Genomic DNA, 6,570 nt, shown 5'->3' on the forward strand with positions numbered 1-6,570 from the left:
CCCCACATTAGAAGAATGAGTTAAAGTCAAAAGGGCAGCATTTGCCCAGGGGCAGAGTTCAGAGCATTCTAGAGGAGGAGGACTGGGCTCAGTAAACACAGGGAGGAGGTGGGATACAGTTGGCTGTTGATGAGTTGAGACAACACCAGTAGGAATGGCTGCAGGGAAAACTGTGATCTGCTATCTAAGCCTTCACCTAATTCACAGTAAAATGTTTTCTTGTTGTTGGTTTAAAGAGAAGGCGTGCATACTCCAGGCAAGAAATGCTGGTGGCCATAGCAGTGGGTTGGGGAGAAGAGATCAAATGCTGGATACATCTTACACAGGGACTGGGTATGAGAGCAGAGAGAGGAGTCAGGGCCAACTCCAAGGTTGTGACCTGAGCAACTGAAAACGTGGAGTCGCCTTAAGATCACAAATAAGGAGGTTTGAGGTGAAGGTCAGGAATTTGGGATGACAAGTAGCCATCAAATGGAGATGTGACAGAGGCAGCTGGGCACACCCTGGGGAGAAGGAACATTTGGGAGATGTCTGTGTAAAACGATTTTCACATCCACCAAGAGCTCTCCAAAGAGCTGTCACATCCACTCCCTCCCTGCCATGGAGTTATTAAACACATATACAAACCCTCCAGGACAGTGGTTCTCAACGTGTGGGTCGCGACCCCTTTGGGGGTCGAACAACCCTTTCACAGCGGTCACCTGATTCATAACAGTAGCAAAATGGCAGTGATGAAGTAGCAATGAAAATAATGTTATGGTTGGGGGTCACCACCACATGAGGAACTGTATTAAAGGGTCGCGGCATTAGGAAGGTTGAGAACCACTGCTCTGGGACAAGGCAGTGTAAAAAGCCTGTGAGTTTCCAAGGCTCTTTACAAGAGTAGAAAACCCCATCTTTCTCCAGCAGAGCGGCTCGCAGTTGCCAACTGCTGACCTTGTGAAATTGCAGTCCAATGCGTAACCACAACACCACCAGATTCCCTACACTCCGCACGTTAGCCAGCAGGAAAAGGGAAGGGTACGCTCTTCCTCTTATTCCTTAAGGATTCTTCAAAGAGAGCCCTCAGTGCATATCTTTCATCAGTGAGAAACATGGGCACATAGAGCATCAAGGGAGGCTGGGACATTTAATCTTTATTCTTGGCAGCAAAACTCTGGGGTTCTCTTGTGAAAAGATGAAACCACATAGCCAGCATTCTGGCACAGCAGCCCAATGAGCCTTCCCTCGGGATCACTCAGCAAAGTGTCCCAGAGAGCTGGTAGAACCCCCGGTCGAGAGGAACAGAGTGGAATTTGAGTCTGCAGATGGCAAGAGCCAATGCAATTGGTTTCTTTCCTGATACCTTGGTCAGGCTGCGAGTTGAACACTGTCTCTGAAACCTGCCCCCAAAAGACAGAAAGAAGTATACAATGAGAAGGACACAGAGGACAAGCTTCTCAGACCACGGGTCAGGTATGCGGGGACTTCTCCCAGGACCAGCAGGCCACTTCAGCAGCCTGGGTGTGGGAAACTGGGCGAGATAATTGGGAAGATTGTGAGAGAAACTGCTCTGCAGCTCCAGAACCTTCTGTGAGAGGGCTGGCCTGCCTCCTTATGCATGTCTGTGCTGAGCCTGGCAAATGGGGACAGTGAGGCTGCATGTATCCAAATCCACTGGTGGGGACCAGGGTGACAGCTCCAGGGAGCATCCGCTGTGGGCAACCTGGACAGAAGACATAGACCTTCCAGCTGACCTTGTCAGCATGAGCTGGGAATTGCTGAGAAAACCCTCCCAGGGCGACAAACAAGGGTGTTTTGGAGACGACTGAGCAAATGTCTGAGACCAGCTGACTAGACTAGCATGTGTCCAAGAAGAACTGTACACCAGGGTTCTCCTGGTTGGAAGTCAATCAGCAGATAGTTCTTCCTGGGTTCCTCTGGTGGGGCTTGGACCCTAGCCTTTTAGTTAGCATCAACCAGGGAGTCTACAGGTGTAGATGGTGAGATTCAGTCCAAGCCTCAGGCAGGAGGACCATGGAGGGGGCAGACAAAGGCAGTGGGGAGCTGTTGGCAGAGCCCCTGAGCTCTGTCCTGGGGAAGGGGTCTCCTTCTGGGCGGTCCTCCTTTTGAGCTGGGTAACCTGAACTGACTCTCAATTTCCTGCGAGACTGAAAATGGCCAGACTGGACCTCAAAGGCATGCTCCCCTGAGCTCCCCTTGACCCCCTAGCCAGCCCTACGCATTTCTTCCTTCTTCTCGGGCACATTTTGTGGTGTCCTTGGTCTTAAGTGTCCTTCACATCCCGCCCCATGTCCCTTTCCCCCCAGTGGCCCGGGACGGTGGCACACCAACACAGAGATTCCAATACTCCCTACACAGCAGCCTCGCGGTGAAGATCTTCACAACAGCCACTGGAGTCGATCCAAGTCCCCACCGGAGCCTACGGCACAGTGTCAGTGCCACAAAGGCCTCTTTCTCCCTCCTCCTGACCCTCAGCCGCTGGCCTTCTCCAGGCGATTCTAGTAGATGGAAATGAGACATCTGACTGGATTGGCTAAAACTCTGTCGTCTGATCTTCCTTTGGATGATGCCCTTTGAGCTTGACCTGGTTTTGGATATTTTCTAGGTTTTTGTTTTTTATGGGGACTTTCATTTTCGGTTTTATTTTGTTATTGTTGGTAGCGTTCTTGATTCCCTGTTAGCTATCTTTCTATGTTTTCTGAAACATGAAAGCTAGGTTGGGTGAATCTATAGAGGCAGTAACTAGAATAAGGGTTCCTGTGGGTACGACGGGGGTGGGCGGGAGTAATGGGGAGCTAAGATCAGGGAGTACAAGAAGGAAGAAAATGTTTTCAAAGTGATGGTACAAAACTGCTTGATATGACTGAACTATTGAATGCTATGATGTCTGGATTATGTCCTAATAAAACAACTTGGGGAGAAGAAAACACATTTTACTGAGGGGTAGTTGTTGAAAATATGCACAGGCCAACCTAGCACCCCAGCTCAACCGTCTGTCCTTGTTGAATTCAGCGGCCTTGATGACGGTCTTCTCTGAGTTGCTTCTCCCTCAGTCACAGGAACTTGCTGCCCCCTGAGCTTCCTATCGAACCTTTCGAGTCACTGTTGCCAGCTGATCCCAGTTAGATCGTTCTCTGAAAAGGCACAATATTCAAGGAAGACTGCTGCCGATGTTAGATGCCATCACATCGGTTCTGACCTTGTGTGAGTCTGGGTGGACTAGAGAAACAAATTCATAGACACTCATATGTGTATAAGAAAGAGCTTTATATACAAGAGGAATTGAATATTGAGAAAACATCCCAGCCCAGTCCAGATCAAGTCCATAAATTTGATATTAGCCCATATGTTTGATACCAATCTATGAAGTCCTCTCCAGACTCATGGAACATATGCAATGATGCCAAATGCAGGAAGATCACAGGCCAGTGGATGCAAAGTCTTGTGGATCCATTGGTGCTAGAAGCATCTCAGCACTGGCAGGGGTCTCCAATTGGCTCCTCCAGTTCCCAGGGCACGGGCTCTATCAGCATAGTGCCATGTTCCTTGTCAATAGAGCGTCACTCAGGGAGTGAGCCTGAGTCTTGCCAGTAGGGAGTCTGAGGCAGTGAGCAGAGAGAGTGCCTCCCGCCTCCAAGGAGGAAATACAGGAGTTTCTAGAAATTTTAGGAAAAGGTCACACAGAGGCCACACCTTGGCCATACAATGATTGACAGGCTAGACTCCACCCCTTCACTCTTAATCTTCAACTTAACACCAGATTATGTCACTACCACCAACCTATAGTGATCTTATTCACCACAGAACCAAACCCAATGAGCCCCATGCCACGCTCACAATTGTTCCATGTTTGAGCCCATGGTTGTTGCCACTATGACATCTTATCAGGCCTTCCTCTTTTTCACTGTCCCCTTCACTGTGATCAGCACGGTGTCCTTCTCCAAGGACTGGTCTCTCCTGACAACACCTCCAAAGCACGTTAAGATGAAATCTCACCATCCTTGCCTCTAAGAAGCACTCTGGTCGTGCTTCTTCAAAGACAGAAAATCAAAACTAATCAAGCGAAACTATTATTTCATGTATGAGCCCTGGTGGCAGCGGTGGGTTACATGTTGGACCACTAATTGCAAGGTCAGCCATTCAAAACCACTGGCTGCTCTGCAGGAGAAAGACGAGACTTTCTACTCTTATAAAGAGTTACAGTCTCAGAAACCCACAGGGGCAGAGCTACCCTGGCCTAGTAGGGCTCTGTGAGTAAGAAACAGCTTGATGGCCATGCATTTTTGTTGAGTTTGATCATTCACGGTTGCCATTTTGCAGTGTAGAAAACTGAGACTAAGGGGGCACCAACTAGCATGTTCAAGGACATGTTGGCATTGGTGGCAGAGTGAACCAGAACCCTATCCACTGTGTGTCCCAACACAATGGTCTTCCTCAGCTCCCATCTGAGTCCTGCCCCCATAGCAAGGACCCTTGATAATGTCTGTGTATTGGAGGGGGTGAGAGGCAGCCATTTATATATTGACTCGTCTCTGGTGTGGTTTCCCGAGCCTAGACTTGCTGTAGGTTGTACAGCCAGTCTTTAATGAGTATGGCATCAACTGACAGGTGGGTTGAGTTTCTTTTTACAAAGAAATGAAAGTAACACCCCCCAACCCCCCTCACCACCACCACCGTACTGAGAGCACCTCTGACCAGGCCGAAATAAACCAAAGCCAAACCCACCGCCTCGGAATCTATTCCGATTCACAGCCACCAGACAGGCCGGAATAGTGGCGTGGAATTAGTGCGTCAAAGGAAAAAACAGTGATCAAGAGAAGGAATCAAGAATAGCTTATGAACCCACCCGTAAAACCCACCTTAAAAGTTCGATGTGCATACAACGGCTCATAACAAATGGGTGTTACCTTGCAGTGGCATCAAAAGATTATTATTATTACTACATTATTCTGTGTCTCGTGCTGCTAGATGAGAAACACCGTAAGGCTTTGACCAACATAAAGCTTTAATCGACGTAAATGCACTCCTCACAGATTAGGAGGCTACAAGTCTGAATTCTGGGCGCTAGCTCTGGGAGAACGCTTTATCTCTGTGTCAGCTCTTGAGAAAGGACCATGTCTGCTTCCAACATCTGTGGGCCTGCATTCCTTGGAGGTCTCTATAGGTCTTGGCATCAATTTGTCCCTGGGTCTAGGAAGTTCTCAGCACAGGGACCCTAGGTCCAGAGAACACTCCCCATTCCCTGTCCTTCTGTCTTGGTGGTAGCAAGCCCCTCTCTCTCCCTAATCTTGCTCTCTATTAACTTCCCTCTCCTTCAAAGGCTTGTTAGATAAAAGGTGATGCAGCCTAACCCACAGAGAAATCTCTTTAACATCAGATCTTGGCTGTGGTCTGATGAAGGCATCCCACCCTAACCCCCTTGCAACTACTTGGCTGGTCACATCAGGTCACATAGTGGAGAATGCTCACATCCTTCTGGAAAGGCCACCCCCTGAGAATCGTGGCCCAGCCAAGTGGATACCTATTTTGAGGGGGGTACAACCCCATCCTTGACATTCTGGTAAAGGTGTTGTCATGTACCTGGAAGTGTTATGTTGATGTTTTTATGCTTACAAAGGTATACCATACACATGTACTAGATCCTAAGACAAACATTAGACTAACCGACGTTTGCTAATGAGCTGTACCTAACTGTTCTGACTTACATACAAATTCACCTTAAAGATAGATTTAGGAATGGCACTTGTTTGTAAGTGCTTGTGTTTACCTCAACCTGGCTGCCAGCTCTTGGCCCGTGACTGTCTGCAGCACCTATAAAGAGGGGGACCTGAAATCCTCGATCACTTACAGAAAGGCTCACACTGGCGCTCAGTCGGGTCACCAAGTTTTACAGCAAGGAGCCAGACGTACACAATTCAGGTTTTCAGACCATGCGTCTCTCTCCCAAGTCCTCAGCTCCACCACATAGCCGCAGAGCAGACAAAGCAACCTGGAACCACATGGGCAGAGCTGAATTCCGATAAAACTTTGCTTTCAAAAATAAGCCGTGAGCCTGGCGTGTGCAGGCACTGTCTCCACAGACTTGTCTCCTTTTAGCATTTGCTGAGGGCTAATCCCAGGCCCGGCATCGGGGCCTCGCCGCCAAACAAGGTCCTACTCACCCCCTGCTCACAAGACAGGAATGGTCTCTACCCCTTGAGACAAGCCCTCACCCCATTTTTCAGATGAAGAGGTACTAGGATAGAACATTGCAGAATTGGTGGGACCCCAGGCCAAATCTCCCATCCCAGTTCAGCCAGAGGTTGTGACCTGACAGCCAATTCCCTTGAGCCAAGCAAGACAGCTGCTCCTTCGGGCCCCTTATGCAACAGCGGCCTGAATGTGAATCCCCTGAGCAAGCATAAGAAAGCAGCCCTGCAAGAGATGACAAAATAATAATTTATAAACTATCAAGGGCTCATGAGGGAGGGGGAGCGGGGAGGGAGGGGGGAAATGAGGACCTAATGGTGGGGGCTTAAGTGGAGAGGAAATGTTTTGAGAATGAAGAGGACAATGAATGTACAAATG

The sequence above is a fragment of the Echinops telfairi genome, unplaced genomic scaffold (assembly GCF_000313985.2).
Source record: "Echinops telfairi isolate 266 unplaced genomic scaffold, ASM31398v2 ScPeMD7_1;HRSCAF=3_0, whole genome shotgun sequence".
In the NCBI taxonomy this organism is placed as follows: Eukaryota; Metazoa; Chordata; class Mammalia; order Afrosoricida; family Tenrecidae; genus Echinops; species Echinops telfairi.